Below are 16,843 nucleotides of genomic sequence, written 5' to 3'. Positions count from 1 at the left end.
CCAGAGGGCGCTTACCGGCCTTCGAACTGAATCTTCCAAAGGGCTAAATTCATTTTGTTTTCTGATCATTTTAAGTCTTTAAAAAGATTTCTGTAACTGTTGGTCATTACTAGGCTCAGTACTAACGCAAGTGCTGTGCCAAGTGTGAGACTGAACAGGGCAGGCACGTGCAGAGGGGGAGCTTTGGGTGCTCGAGCCCTAGCCCTTTTTCAAAATAAATCAAAAGTGCCCCTCTCAGACAAATATCAATGATATATATATATATATATATTATTATTATTTTTATTTTTTTTAAATGAGCAAAAGATTAATCTGTGCATTGACTTTTTTTTTGCTGTTCTGATGATAAGGATGACAATTCTGAAGAGGAGATCAGTTACCTATGCAACTTTAAACCACCACCACCGCCAGACCATACCATGGTAGGACACTAATGTAACTATCCATCATTTTTTAACATAACCTAGGCTATCTTTGTATTATTGTTGTTCATGGTTCTGATTGCTAATAGATGGATGACAGATCTGACATTGAAGAGGAGATAAATTACCGATGCAGATTCAACACATCACCAGACCATACTGTGGTAGGAGACTGCTAGTCAAATATTCTCAGGTTTTACCATATGGGATATCTTTTGACTACAGTTGTTCATGGTTATATGATTGTAAGGATGATGAATTGGAGAGTGCAGTGGAGAACTGGGACCAGCACAGCACAAATGATACAGTCACAGATCATTCCATGGTAAGGAAACTACATGTTGAACCCTGGATTAATATTGAGGAATTAAGATACATTGGGAGGTGATTTCTGCTTGTACAGAATACAAATTAGACACATCTGTCTGTCTGTGTGTTTAGGATGAAGAATCGGACAGTGAGAATTATGAACTGCAAAACTGTTCTATGACTCCACCTCAAGACCCCACAGTAAGATTGCGCACCATAAGCATTAGCAATTCTTATGCAGTTTGTTAGCAGTGACAATATTCTTTTTTCATGTCATCTTCCTAATCTTTGCTCTTTTGCATATCAAGGACAATACATGTGACAGCGAAACGAGCAACAATGTAGAAAATGTGGCAAATTTGCTTTTGGTAAGATTTATAGTAATAATGATTTGTTATTTAGATAGTGAATCGATTTCAAATTCCCATTAATTCATTATAACTCACATACTCTAATAATATATTATATATTATAATATGTAATATATTATTAAATTAATATATTATAGTATGTAAAGTATTGTTTTGATTTAATTTTATCTATGTTTGTATGAGTATGAGAATAAAATTGATATGTTAACAAAATCATTTGAACTGGCAGTATTTTATTTTTCACAATTCTTGTAGATGGATGCTGCAGCAGGTGGTGATGCACAAGATTACAGTGGAGAGAAGCCAAACTCAGTAAAAGAGAAGATCTACCCCAATGCTAAGATTAGTCATGAAGAATCCTTATTGTCAATTTTATGTTATGCTCTTAGGCACACCACAACAAAATCTGCCCTTAGTGATTTACTAGACCTAATCAATTTACATTGTCCAGAAGGAACTAATGGAGTACCCAGTAGTTTATATAAATTTCTTAAAACATTTGATTGCAACTCTTTTGAAATGATGTACATCTGCCCCAAATGTCATCATTACTTTGGTAATGAGATCCCAGCTTGTTGTGCCTCATGTGGTTCTGAACCTGGGGATAAGAACTCACTTGTTAAATCAGGTGACATTTTTATGAAAGTATCCATTAGAAAACAATTGGAAGAAAAGATGTTAGATTCAACATTTAGAGCAGCGTTGGATTACAAATGGACTAGGGGCAAAAGCAGTCCAGACAGTGTCCAAGATATATTTGATGGTGCCATGTATAAATCTGTCGGTCCCCTGAATGACCCAGACCAGTTGAACCTTTCACTTACTTGGAATGTTGATGGTGTCCCCATTTTTAAATCATCTCCCTTCCACATTTGGCCAATCCAAATCATAATCAATGAACTCCCCCCAGATATGAGAAGCAGACATGTGCTGCTGGCTGGTTTGTGGTTTGGTCCTTCTAAGCCCAAAATGAATTCTTTTATGCAGCCATTTGTCGATGAGTGCATTCAGCTAGAGCAGGAAGGTCTAACAGTAATGCACAGCGGACAAAGCTTGAATGTCCGTGTGTTTAATCTTGTCTGTGTGTGCGACTCTGTTGCTCGTTGCACTGTCCAAAATATTAAGCAATTTAATGGGGAACATGGATGTAACTGGTGTTATAAGAAGGGAGAAATTGTTGCCAAGGGAAATGGTTTCACTAGGGTATATAGTTCACAAAGTGGCGGTGATTCAAACACACGCACGCACAACCAGCATCTTGATGATGTGAGAACAGCAGTTAAAACAGGCACATGTGCTCGGGGAGTCAAAGGGCCATCACCTTTAATGCTTTTAACGTTTTTTAATATCATACTAGGATTTTCTTTTGATTACATGCATGGGATTTTACTGGGTGTATGTCGGCAATTGACAACTCTATGGTTTGATACAAAGTACCATGGAGAGAGTTGGTATATGGGAAGAGAAATCATGGCCATTGACAAACGGCTCCTTGAAATCAAGCCACCAGTTAATATAACAAGACCTCCACGATCTATAAAGATACGCAAGTTCTGGAAGGCCTCAGAATACAGGAATTTTCTTTTGTTTTATAGTCTTCCATGCCTGAGTGGCATTTTACCACGCCAATTCCTTGAACACTTACTGTTACTTGTACAAGGAACGTATTGTCTGTTAAAAGATAATATTTCTTCACATGACATAGATGCAGCTGAATATCTGCTGAAAACTTTTGTGAGCCGTTTTGAGAGATTGTATGGCAAATGTCATGTCAGTTTCAATGTGCACATTTTAGAGCATGCTGCACAATCTGTCAGAAACTGGGGTCCACTATGGTGCCAGAGTGCTTTTATTTTTGAAAGTCACAATGGCAACTTGCAAAAGCTCTTCCATGGCACACAGGCAGTTCCAGAGCAAATTGTCAATGCATTTTTTCTTTTTCAAAGTGTTCCAAGACTTTTGACAAGTGTTTACAACAATAGTATTAATCCACTAAGCAAGGACTTTGTTGAGCGGATGTTACAAACTTGCCAAAAACTGCATAATTAAAACAAATGTAATCTTCCTTGGTTCACCAGTCATAAGACCACCAACACCCAGAGAGGCATATCTTCTCAGCAATAATGGCATTAATGTTCACCAGTGTGCATTTTATGCAAGGGCTATAATTAATGGAAACAGAGTTCATTCAAAAACAAGCACAACACTATCTAGAAGAATTAACCATGCAGTTCTTACAGAAAACGGGGCAGTGGCACTGGTGAGGTCATTTGTTGATGTGGGGCTTGACACAGGCTACACATTTATCGATCCGGTAAGTACAGCCAAATTTAGCATGGTTAAAGACAGACAAACAGGGACTATTGTCTCAGGGATAGTTAAGGAGTGCTGTATTTCTAGTGATGTCAAATTAATCAAGTGCACTGAAATCAAAACAACTTGCGTTTACTTAAAAAATGTGTCTGGAGTACTTAATTTACTTTGCATTCAACCTAACAAATGGGAAGTTGACTGAATAGTCATGTATTTATAGTAATGTACTGTATGGTACAGTAATTTCTACATATTTAGTCATTTCTAGCAAGTGTTTTGAGTTTTTTAATTATTTATATTCGTATACTTATTATATCATTTTGTTTAGCATTTTGTTAATCTATTCAGTATGTATTAAAGTTTATAGGCCAGCTGATTTTTTTTTTAATTGTGAAGGTATCAATTGTCCTTGTTGATTGGGCAGTTTAACCTTCAATGCATTTTTTTGAAATAGTTCAAAACTGTGGACTGGATTATAGACATGATTGTATTGTAAGACTTACGGTAAACTAAGTTATTCATTTTGCAATATGCTGTTTTCCTAAATGTTGATACAAATGAACAGAAATGCTACATGTGATAGTACTGATGTAACATGAATGAGAGGAGAATTCTACAAAACAGTTAACTGTTATGCTCCTTTTACAATAACTGCTTATATATAGTATGACTATGTTGTAAGTTAGTGAAAGTATGTAATAAATGTTGGAAATCCTTATGTGTGTGAATTTATATTTTAGATTGTGCAACAAGTGTGTATTCAATCAATCAATCAATCAATCAATCAATCAATCAATCAATCAATCAATCAATCAATCAATCAATCAATCAATCTTGTAAATCCTGTAGGGCTCTTAAAATGTAAAACCTACAGGATTCCTACAGGTATGTAAAAAAAAAAAAAAATGTCCTGCAGGAATGTAGGATTCATGCAGGACATAATGCAATTCTGCAGGATAAGTCAGTGGACAAACCTACAGGATATAAAAAAAATCCTGCAGGAATCCTACATTCCTGCAGGACATTATGCAACCCTTCAGGACAGTATGTGGACAATCCTACATGACTCCTGCAGGAATGTACCCTGTCCTGTAGGATTTTCATTCTGTCTTGCAGGATTCCTGCATGGCCCCAGCACAGTCCTACAGGATTGCTGCTGGACATTTTTGTAAGGGGATATTGCTAGTGTGCAAGAAAGTGTGAAAGGACTGGAAATTCGGTGTAAAGGCACTGAGGACACAGTAAAGAAGATGAGTGACCAGATGACAATCCTGCGGGAGAAACAGGAAGAGTCTGAACGGTACAGTAGGAGATGGAATCTTCGCCTTTTGAATCTTCCAGAAAGCAGTAACGAGGATGTGAGGAAACAGGTTCTGGAGATTATTGCAGAAATCATTCCAGAGGAAAAAAGCAAGCTTGGATTCTTGGTGGACACCGTGCACAGAGTCGGACGCCCGAGAGAGGATAAAAGCACACGACCCGTTATCATTCAGTTCACCATGCGCACCTTCAGATTCAATCTATGGAGAGCTTCCCTCAACGCTGATGTCATGAAGAAAAGGAACCTTCGGATGACTGAAGACTTAACTCAACAGGAGAGACAATGCAGAAACAAACTGTGGCCTCTTGTGAAGCAAGCGCGTGCTGACGGAAAGAAAACGAAATGGCAGGGTCCTGCTGTCATCATTAACGGTGTGAGACACACAGCTTAACAGGTTAAAATGACTTTAACGTAGGCTACAATTTTTCAAGGAAGTGCCACTTATTCCTGATGGGTTAATTTGCTCTCTTTGTTTGCAACTATAAGAGCAATATGTTCACTCCAATAGTTATAAAAATAAAAATAAACAAAAAGTTTTACAAATTAGTTACTTATTTTTCCTGACTACAATGTGTTCAGAAGGGATAGAGGTGTAGGAAGAGGTGGGGGTGTATTGCTGTATGTTAAAAATAATTTGGAGTGTTCACAACTAAGTGTGCCAAGTGAGGTTAAAATTGAAAATGTTTCTGTAAAAATTTCCCTTTCTGCAGAGATGACTTTTACTTTGGTTTGCCTTTACCGTCCTCCATCATCCAAAGTGGACTTTTATGAACAACTACAGGTACTACTTAAACATCATACAACACACAATAAGTCCAATGAAATCATTGTTATTGGAGACTTTAATGTGAACTGGGACTGCAAGAAAGATAGAAAAACACTAAAGCATACAATGGACAAATTAAATTTTTTCCAACTTGTTCAAAAACCAACGAGGATTACAACACATTCTAAAACTAAAATAGATCTAATTTTTAGTAATAGATCTGAAAGGATAATTAGATCTTATAATTTTCTGACTAGTCTTTCAGACCATAATATTATACTTTTTTCTAGGAAATTGTCTAAGTCGCGAGTAAATAATGATCTCTCTAATTCCACAAATAGCAGGTCTCCTTATGAGTTTATACCTAACAGCCAACGACAAAATGTGGCAACAGCTTTGTCATCTCTGGACTGGGATATAATCCTATCTGGTGATAATCCTGAATGTTCTAGTAGTAAATTTATTAATTCTCTGAAAGATGTAATTTCTACCCATTCGAGCAGAGGGAGATACAAACGTAAAAAAAGGTGCCACTTGCCATGGCTGAATAAAGAATGTAAAAATCTGATGTCAGCTAGAGACCTGCTATTAAAACAATTTTTGAAATCAGGTCTGACAATAGACCGTCAGAAGTTTACCCACATGCGAAACATTGTAACACAGAGCCTGAGACGGTCCAAAGCAAATTTTTTCATTAAAGTAATAGAGAATGCGAACGGTAATGGAAAATTGGTTTGGCAAAATTTAAATAAATTGCTTGGCCGTCAAACAACTAAAAATAATAAGGAAATGGAGCTTCACATTAATGATTCGATTATTAAAGATCCACTTTCCATAGCCACCAATCTAAACAGTTTTTTTATTAATTCTGTGAAAGAGATTACGCAGCATTTTGGTCCATCTCTGTGCTCTGACAATGTTACTGATCTACAACAGTCTGTATTTAACATCACTGAAATTACGGACTATGAAGTCACACAAATTATTATTGGCATGAAAAATTCAAAAGCCGTCGATGCATTTGGTCTTAATATACATTTATTGACAGAGTACAAAGACCATTTGGTACATCCAATTACCCTTCTTCTTAATATGTCTTTTAACCATTCTATAGTCCCTGCAGATTGGAAAGTTGCTGCAGTGACACCGATATTTAAATCAGGTGCTAAAACAGACATGTCAAACTATAGACCAATTAGTATACTACCCGTTATATCAAAGATCGCAGAGAAGTGGGTAGTCAGGCTGTTGACGGCCCACTTAGAAAAGGTCCACCCTTCATTGCATCGACTACAATTCGGTTTTCGGACCCATCACTCCACGGATAGTGCCCTATGTGTGTTAACAGAAAACATAAAAGGTTTACTTGACAAGAGTCCTTATGTCGGGGCTGTCTTCTTAGATTTAAAGAAAGCCTTTGATTCTGTAAACCACCAGATTTTAATATCTAGGTTGACTCAGTTTAACATCTCTGATCAAGCACTTTTATGGTTTAAATCTTATCTGTCCGACAGGAAACAGTATGTGGTAGTAGATGGTGTCAAATCTCCTTGTTTAGATTCGGGAGTAGGTGTCCCTCAGGGGTCTATCCTTGGGCCGGTTCTGTTCTCTCTTTTTATTAATAACCTACCAAATTCATGTCCAAACGTCTTCTCGCAGATGTACGCAGATGATGTAGTAATTTACACTCAAGCAAAAACTATTCAACAAGCATCTGTTGATCTCACAGCTGCTTTATCTCATGTGCAGAATTGGCTCAAGGACTCATGCCTCATGTTGAACACCAGAAAAACTGTGTGTATGTATTTTTCTAAACGTCATGTGGAAATAACTAGATCAAGTGTCTTTCTGAATGGAATGGAACTTGAACTGGTGTCAGAATTTAAATATCTTGGGGTAGTCCTTGATCGAACATTTTGCTTCAAAAGTCACGTAAAAAAAGTAGCACAAGTTGTTAAATTCAATCTCCAAAATTTTAGACATATTCGAAATAATTTAACCGTGGGTGCGGCTAAAACATATTTTTTTGCAATGATTATTTCTCATTTTGACTATTGCTTGACTACCTGGTCTCTTGCATGCCCAGCAACACTCCAAACAATAGAAAGTCTCTACAAAAAAGCATTAAAAATATTTGATAAAAAAACAGTATCACATCACCACTGTCATGTTTTGAAAAAACATAGACTATTGGGTTTTCAGAATATGATAAATTTGAAAATGGCCTGTCAGATTTACAAGGTTTTACATTACCTCGCTCCTCCACCTCTGAAGGATTTTATCAAAACTAAAGATTCTTCACAAAGAACCACGCGCGCCTCCACCAGAGGAGACTTGATAATACCCCACAGGTATACCACCTTTGGACAGACAGTCCTGTCTGTCCGAGGTGGGAACATGTGGAATAGTCTTCCTCTAACATTGAGAGAATGCCCTACATATAGTTTGTTCAAAGTCCAATTAAAAAAATGGTTATGGGCAAACCAAAGTTGCACACATTAGTGAGTATGTTGCGTCGTATTTTAACTTTTGTATTTCGTCTTGTGCATATGGATGTATTTCTGATGACTAATTAATTTTTTATTTTTATGTAAATATAGTTTATAGGACATTAGATAACGGTTGTTTTTGTGAGCTATGTGACCTTAGCTCGTGGGACTACGGATGGAAATTAGCCCTCGGCTACAATCCGGCATGTTTACATGCATGTACTCCATGTTGTGTTCATTAACATGCACTGTCCCAATCAAATAAATAAATAAATAAATAAATAAAAATACTTAAAGTACTCATGTTCAGAGCTTTCTACTTAGTGGTAAGCTAATCTCTGAAATTTTCTATCTCAGGTAGTTTCTTTTCTCTTTCTTTCTTAACTTGTTCTTATAACTAACAGCCATCTAGTTATTTTTTCTTTTTTTTCCTTCATTATGACAGACTTCCATTTTAGTTCTTTAAAAATAATATCGTTGAATGTCAGGGGGATTCGTGACAACATCAAAAGGAAATCAATCTTTTTATTCAGTAGACGAAAAAATGCTGATTTGATTTTTCTACAAGAGACTCATTCGGTGGACAATGATGTGAGGTTTTGGAAAGCACAGTGAGGTGATGTTTGTTATTTTTGTCATGCCTGTCAACAATCTGCAGGTGTTGCTATTCTACTTAATAACTTTAAAGGAGATATAATTGAATCGATGACATCAAAGGAGGGTAGATGGATAATCTTGGTTTTCAAATTAAACAATTCCTTCTTTATAGTTTGCAATTTATATAACTATAACAATACAGCTCAAGCAAAAATAACGTTCTTACAACTTTGTATGAAACTTGAAGCCTTTAAAAACAAATATAAGAATGCACACTTGATTATTGGAGGCGATTTTAATGATGCTCCAGACGATCTTGTAGATAGAATACCTATAAGAGTAATCCCACATTCAAGATTCAAAAGTACAGCATATATTTGTGAACAGCTGGGAATTATAGATGTTTGGCGTTTTTTGAATCCTAACATTAACGAATTTACCTGGACTAATGTCAATAGATCCTTACAGTCTAGAATTGATTTATGGCTTATATCTCCATACTGTCTGCAATTCGTTTCAGAATCATCACATAGCTATGCCCCATTTTCTGATCATAAACTAATCTCGATCCATTTAGCAGGAACAAAACAACAAAATGGTAATATACGTGGTTATTGGAAACTAAATAATAATTTATTAAAAGATAATGAGTTTTGTGATTTAGTCAAAAAAACAGCAAAAATCATATTTGATAATAATGAAGTGAATCATATACAAAAATGGGAACTTTTCAAATTTAAAATTAGAGAAATAGCTATTAAACGAAGCAAAGTAATTAAAAAAAATAATATAGCCAAAGAAATAAGTATTATGGATCAATTAAACATTTTAATGAATAAGGATAATCTTTCAGAGGAAGAAGAAACAACAATGAAAAAATTACAAGAGGAAATAGAAAATATGTATGTTGAAATGGTTAAAGGTGTATTTATAAGGTCTAGAGCTAAATGGCTGGAACAAGGGGAAAGAAATTCCAGTTATTTCTTCGCTTTAGAGAAACGAAATCGCAAGATAAATAATTTAACTACTCTTAAAATTGATAATAATAACACTTCTAATTCTTTAGACATTTCAAAATACATTGGTAAATTTTATAGCAATATTTACAAGTCTAATATTCAATTTGATGATTGTGACAGTTTTATTGATTCAATTAAAGCATTTACACCAACTATATCGAAACAATTTAAAATGGAATGCGAACGTCCCATTACTAAAGAGGAAATCTCAGAGGCTGTTAGCTCAATGAAAAAAAGGAAATCTCCAGGTAATGATGGGCTTTCGGCTGAATTTTATCAGCACTTTTGGGATGTTATTGAAAATCCTCTATTTGAACTATTTAAAGAATGCATCTCAAAAAAGGAAATGTCCACGAGTATGAAGCAAGGTTTGATATGTCTTCTCCCTAAGCCTGACAAAGATCATTTAATGATAGAAAACTGGAGACCTATTACCCTCCTTAATATTGACTACAAAATTCTATCATTAATTTTGGCTAAAAGGTTAAAAAGAGGACTTCATGAGATAATACGTGAATCACAAACAGGTTTTATGTCTAATCGTCACATCAGTTCTAATATAAGACTAGTTTTCGACCTGCTGGACTATTCTGATAACATCAGTACTGATGCACTAATAGTATTTCTTGATTTTTATAAAGCATTTGACACGGTAGAACATTATTTTTTATTTAAAGCACTTAAGATTTTTGATTTCGGACAAAATTTTATATCTGCAGTTAAAATGCTTTATAAAAATATTGATAGTTCTGTGATATTATATCCAAACACCACTAAAAGATTTCCTGTAATGAGATCAGTTCGCCAGGGATGCCCTATTTCACCGTTTTTGTTCCTGCTGGTGGTTGAATTATTATCATTACATATTAGAAATAGTCCTGTTATTAAAGGATTATCTATCTTTGGCAAGGAAATTAGAGTTACTCAATTAACAGATGATACTGCTCTTTTTTTGAGCGACAAACATCAGATCGAGAATGCTATAATTCTAATTGGTCAATTTTCAGCTGCTTCAGGTTTAACACTTAACAAATCTAAATGTGAAATATTATGTTTGTATCAGACTGAAGATAATTTTTTTTTTTAATATACCTGTTAAGAAATGTGTAAAATACTTAGGTATTCATATCTGCAAGAATCATAAGGAACGACAACAACTCAATTTTTTGCCTAAATTGAAGAAAACTAAAACAATACTAAATCTATGGCTTCAAAGAGACATTTCCATTTTAGGAAGAATTCTTTTAACTAAAGCTGAAGGGATTTCAAGATTTGTCTACCCTGCCCTCTCTCTTGATGTCCATGATTCAATATGCAAAGACATAAATACCATATTTACGAATTTTGTATGGAAAAACAGACACCATCACGTTAAAAAAGCAGTGCTCTCCGGCTCGAAGGATGGAGGTGGATTTGAACTTTTGGACTTTTGGGACTTGAATTATACCTTTAAGGTGAAATGGTTAAAGGAATGTTTGAGAGCACCAGAGTCCTTATGGTACTTTATCCCCAACAACATTTTTAATAGAGTAGGAGGCCTAAAATTTTTACTGAAATGTAATTACAGTATTACAAGATTGCCACTGAAACTATCCCAATTTTATCAACAAGCTCTTTTGGCTTGGAGGCTTTGTCATTCTCACAACTTTTCTCCACACAAATCTATATTATGGAATAATGAATGCATCACTAAAAGGAACAAGTCATTATATTTGCAGAAATGGATCGATAGAGATATAATTCTTTTAAAAGATCTTTTTGATTGTAATAATCATTTACTTAGCTATGAATCTTTTCTCAGAGAGAAGGCATTCCCAATAACTTTCAAAGAATATAACTCAGTTTTCAAATCTATACCTAATGGCATATTAGAACTAATGAAAAGTTATTAAAAACAAAATGAAGCTCCTGAATTTAACTGTACTCTTTATATAAATGGAATGGATATTATGAGTAGCAACTGCACTAATAAACATATTAGAAAATGTTTTCTAAATTTAAAGAAAATAACACCTCGTGGAAAAATTTTCTGGAATTCTCATTTTACTGAGATTAATTGGCATGCGGCATGGCTTGTTCCTTTTAAATTTTGTATTACAAACAAAGTCAGAGAATTACATTTGAAAATACTGCATAATATATATCCCACAAATCTATTTATCTCTAAATTCAAGCCTATTGATAGTAATTGTAGCTTTTGTAAGACTGAACAAGAATCGTTAATTCACCTCTTTTATGGTTGTTCGTATTGTATAACATTCTGGAAAAGTGTTGAAAATTATCTAGCATCTAAAACAACACATACGATAACAATTGGAGGAAAACAGATTATTACATACTTTGATTATAAAGACAGAAATGTATGTAATGTTGTAAATCTCTTTATTTTATTAGGAAAGTTCCATATTCATAAAGCAAAATTCTCCAAATCAAGACCAATTTTCAAATTATTCCAAATTGAAACTGACATGTATTTTGAGTCTCTTAAATTGGTAAAAAACAAGAAAGCTATGGCAATAACTAATATATTTTCCAAATTTCAATAATTAATTTCCTTTATCTTTATTAACAATTTGTAAGTCTGTTTTTTATTTCTTTTTTTTTTTTTCTTTTTTTTTAATTTAATATATTATTTTCTTTTTTTTCTTTTTTTTACTATTATTATTGTATTTACTCTAATTTATTATATGTAATTATTTGATGTATTAATAATGTTTGCTACTGTGATGGCTGAATGTTTGTAACTTGTTTTCTATAATAATAATTAAAAAAAAAAGTTTTCAAACGTGAGTATTACAAACTAAAATCACGATTCTCTTGTGTTCAAATCACATTTGTTGAACTTCTGTAGAGTAAACCTTTGAATTGTTGAAGGTGCAAACTTGTCTGAATAGTTGTGATTGTGCTGTAAAAACACGTTTTATTGTGTATAGCTAACAGGGGAGCTCCAGTAACACACATACGTCTCCAACGTGGATTACATATCTTTAAGATAAAGATACTTACTAAATGTTTATTTAACACCTGACAGGCATTTTTTATAAGTATTGCAGATGAGCACATCACAACATAAAATAGACATCTGATACATCTGAATAGATCAGAATGGTGTGTGTGTGTGTGCTATAATGTAGAGTTCGCTGTTGACAACTCTCCTTATTTTACATGAACCTGAGCAATGTAAATAAACAAATCTACATAAAGTAACTAAACATAAGTTATCAATTTAATTTGTCCATTAGTACTGTTGATAAACTGAGGAACATTAACACATCAGCAACTACATTTAAATGTAGTATTGAACATAAGTCACATAGGTAACATATCTTAATGTTACAGGGACAGAAGAGCTCGTGTGTCTGTTTATCTGGTGGAGAGCGGCTGATGAAGGAATGCTGTCATCAAAGGCTTTGAGTCAGTATGCTACAGAAATGAATAAAACATCTATTTAAATCTTAAGTTTGTTTCAAAGAGTTATTTCAGCACTTTTCTGATTCTTGATGGCTTTGCATTTGCTGCAGAGCTTTTGTGATGGAGCAGGGCCTGCAAGACACGGGTGTCATGTGTGGGGAAAACCTGAAACAAAAATATAAAGTAATATCATTTAGTTACTTCTAATACAGAAATCAAATGACATTGTGCTATTTAAATGAGTGCTTTTGTATTATGTTTGTGCATTTTTATAGGATCTGAGATGTCAGCATGCCAGGCGTGAGCACTGAGGATCCTGGACCCTTCATCACTTCACCGGCCCTTAGTGCCTCATCTGGGCCAGATGTTGCTGTGGTCTCTTCATCCTCAGTAAACCCAGAGCCAGTGAAACTTCTAGAAAAAGACCAAAAGCAGTGCACTTATTACAGGGACGATCCCCCTGGAGCTAAAAGCCTTGCTCAAGGACACACTGGTGGTGACGGTTACGGAGATCAAACCAGAAAGCCTACTACACTGCTAAAGTCAAAACGCTATGAGGGACATGATGGATGGCTAGGACAGGCGAAGGTGTTCACGCTGGTCAACTGCTTCATCAATATAAAGCTGCAGAACTGGCACACCTGTGTTGAGACGGTAGCAGATGTGGCGTTCACCTTCTGTGATCGTTAGAACAATACATTTGAATAAAGCTTTGTTTCATGTGTTGACTTTTATTCATTTCTTGTGATGTTTACTTTTATTAATTCTTTTACTCATTCATTCATGTTTCCGCTGTCAGTAAATAAAATTATTCACATCATAATCACATTGGCTGCATTTGTCTAATGTGTATTCATTCATGGCATGCGTCGCTATGACAAGTTGCCTTTTGCTCGTTTTACTAAAACGATATAAAAAAAGTAATATAATTAAGTATTGCTCAGCATTTGTCATTATTATTGTAAGTGTCTGCTGGTGGGCTAGCAGTGCAGTTCATTCTGGGGGAAATCGTAATTTTTTTTATAGTGATACTTACATTTTTCGAGTATAAAATCAACAGTTTCCTCCAAAGGCGAGATCTTCGAGCAGCTGATAGACGTCTCTGAGCAGACATTACAAACACTGAGGGAAACCGCACAGGTCGGGCTGTGGAGTTACTGATGCTATGAGCTGTTACTGCACCGGTCACTCATCTGTTATTCTATTGTTTTATAATTGCATGGTGGTATATTTAACAATGAACAATCATAGTGATAAAACTAATGGGTTTGTGTACATTATATACAGAGGAAAAAAAACAATAACAGGGTTAGATATCTTGAATAAATCATAATGCATTCATTTTTATTTATTTTTTTGTTTTAGTTGTTGTTTCATAAGCCTGGCATGAAACAGGAGTTAAATTTAACAAGAAAAAGGGAAATATAAAGGAGATTTAGCCCACTTTTGCTTGTGGATGACATTTTTTGGCATATAAAATAAAGAAATTAACAAGAGATCACGATTTTGGGTTTTTGCAAGGATAAAAAAGGATGAAACTGTCAGATTAGTAGGGTTAAAATGTATTTCTTATACTATAATGACAAAATAAATGGGCAGCTGTTTCTTAAACAAGACCAAAAAAATGAGCACGTTTAAACCAATATACAGATGAATTAAACCTGTCACACGAGTTGTTGCGCTTGTGATATCGTCATGGCTCACATGATAACGTCAACATGGCGCATAAAGTGCGGATCGCATTCATACTTAACGAGATCTGGATATATAGTACCTACTCTTTTAGCGCTCGTTAAGTAAGTACTTATTGAAATTGAGTACCTACTCAATGAGTATGCGGTTCCGAACGCAGCCAATGAATTTAGCCCTTTGAAAGATTCAGTTCGAAGGCCGGTAAGCGCCCTCTGGAGGAAGAACACTGTATCGCATCTTTGGGACAGATACGGATAGGCTTCTGTGCATTTGTGAATCAAGGCCACGGAACGACAGTCTCAAAACATTCCACAGGTACAAAAGCGCATATTCAGGGGCATTCTAAGAAGAACACCAATGCAAAAGACTGTGCATTAAATTACAGGTGTGTAATTTGCACATAATTAAATGTGTGTGTGGATCTCTCGCGTGCATTTGTGGATTGCTTTGTGTGTGTGGATCTCTCGCGTGCATTTGTGGATTGCTTTGTGTGTGTGTGTGGATCTCTCGCGTGCATTTGTGGATTGCTTTGTGTGTGTGGATCTCTCGCGTCCATTTGTGGATTGCTTTGTGTGTGTGGATCTCTCGCGTCCATTTGTGGATTGGTGATTAACCTAACTAATACAAACAATGCAGTTCAATGCAGCAAACGCGGCTCATGCAGTCTTCACACAGACGAGCGCTTTAATCTAACGCTTAACGCCGTTGCAGAGACTTTCTGTTTGTTCCGGTCAGATCGCGAAACAAAACCCACAAAAACTGTTCCTGCTCTTGATGTACAACCACTGATGGTATTCGGTTTTGATGAGAGAAAAAATAGACCACGAGGGCAGATTAGAAACGAGAACTTCTGACAAGTTTAACAGACTAGACCTCACCAGGGATTAAGCAAAGTGTGCAAATCTATTTGCCTTTATTCACGTGAAAAATCTTTAGATGCAATAATTAAACGCAATTAATAAATTTAATTATAAACTCAGTATGTCTCATTTAGTTGGTAACTTTAAATTGGCCACAGTGTGAAATGACAAAGCCATTTAATAGAATATAACAGTATACTGATAACTACAAGCAGGTAAGCACTACAAGATGTTTTTGAAATCATTAGAGAAAACGACAAAATTACTTATTCACAAAATTACGTGTGTGAATAAGTGCTGTTTAAAATGTGCTTGCACCCGATCATATTCAGTAGAAGGTAAAAAACAAAACAAAATTCCCTTAAACTTTAACATCCCGCTCATGCCCATCGCCGTGATCATCTGTATAACGCTGGTTGTTTACCGTGAGTTCTGAACACTGCACCATGTGCTTATTTAAATCTTTTCGTTTCTACACATATTAGGCTACATATTCCTCATGTCTGAGGCAAGCCTGCCGAGTTTCAGTTGGAGACGCGCTTCGGTTCATGATGAAAGCGATTGCTTCCGCGACCTAGTCTACTTATTTATTTCTTATTAATTAAATACATGCAATTAACCGAAGAACCCTTTATTAAAATTAAGAGACAATTTGTACAAAACGAAAGAAAGGCTTTTTACAAAACAAAACTTAATATTAAACTAAATATAACCACCAAAATCATTTCTGACCCACTCGCATCTTTGCACTTATAGCCTATCATAATCAGATGAAATCTAAAAATAATATTATAATATTTAAACATAAATATGAAGAAAAAAAAAAACATTGTTTAATGGCTACAACAAGTATAGTAAGCTACAGATTTATGTCATGTCTGAGCTGGATTTGAACGAACATCATTTTACCGGTGGGTTCACAGTAGCCTATATAAATGCATGCGCACTCGCCTTTCAATTATGCAATGCGTCGGCATAACATGTTTCTTTGTTTCATAATATAAGAATAATGTTGGGAAACTTGTGTCATGTGCTCTCTGCTTGATTTTTAATATTTATATCATGTTAACCAAGAATAGTACTTTAAAATGTATTTCTACTGAGTGCGCCATACAAACAGACACAGACCGGAAGTTAACTTCGGGCCAGGCGCGTAACCGTAGCAACGCGCGTGCGTTCGATGAAACCGACAATAACGGCCATTTAACGTCATCAACACTCGAGGTCACCAAACATGTACCGTAAGTACAGATTTATATCACACTTTTTAATA

At 35.2% G+C, this 16,843-nt stretch overlaps 1 long non-coding RNA gene across 1 annotated transcript; it reads left to right on the top strand.

Moving 5' to 3' along the window:
- Positions 1-299: 299 nt before the first annotated feature.
- On the top strand, positions 300-3,361 carry LOC137093161 (uncharacterized). Its single transcript, XR_010908402.1, has 6 exons — positions 300-422; positions 512-586; positions 673-747; positions 864-932; positions 1,040-1,099; positions 1,358-3,361. It is a non-coding gene; the product is annotated as an uncharacterized lncRNA (long non-coding RNA).
- The last annotated feature ends 13,482 nt before the right edge of the window (positions 3,362-16,843 follow it).

This window comes from Pseudorasbora parva, chromosome 11, assembly GCF_024679245.1.
Source record: "Pseudorasbora parva isolate DD20220531a chromosome 11, ASM2467924v1, whole genome shotgun sequence".
Taxonomy (NCBI): domain Eukaryota; kingdom Metazoa; phylum Chordata; class Actinopteri; order Cypriniformes; family Gobionidae; genus Pseudorasbora; species Pseudorasbora parva.
This window is presented reverse-complemented; position numbering and strand designations above follow the sequence as displayed.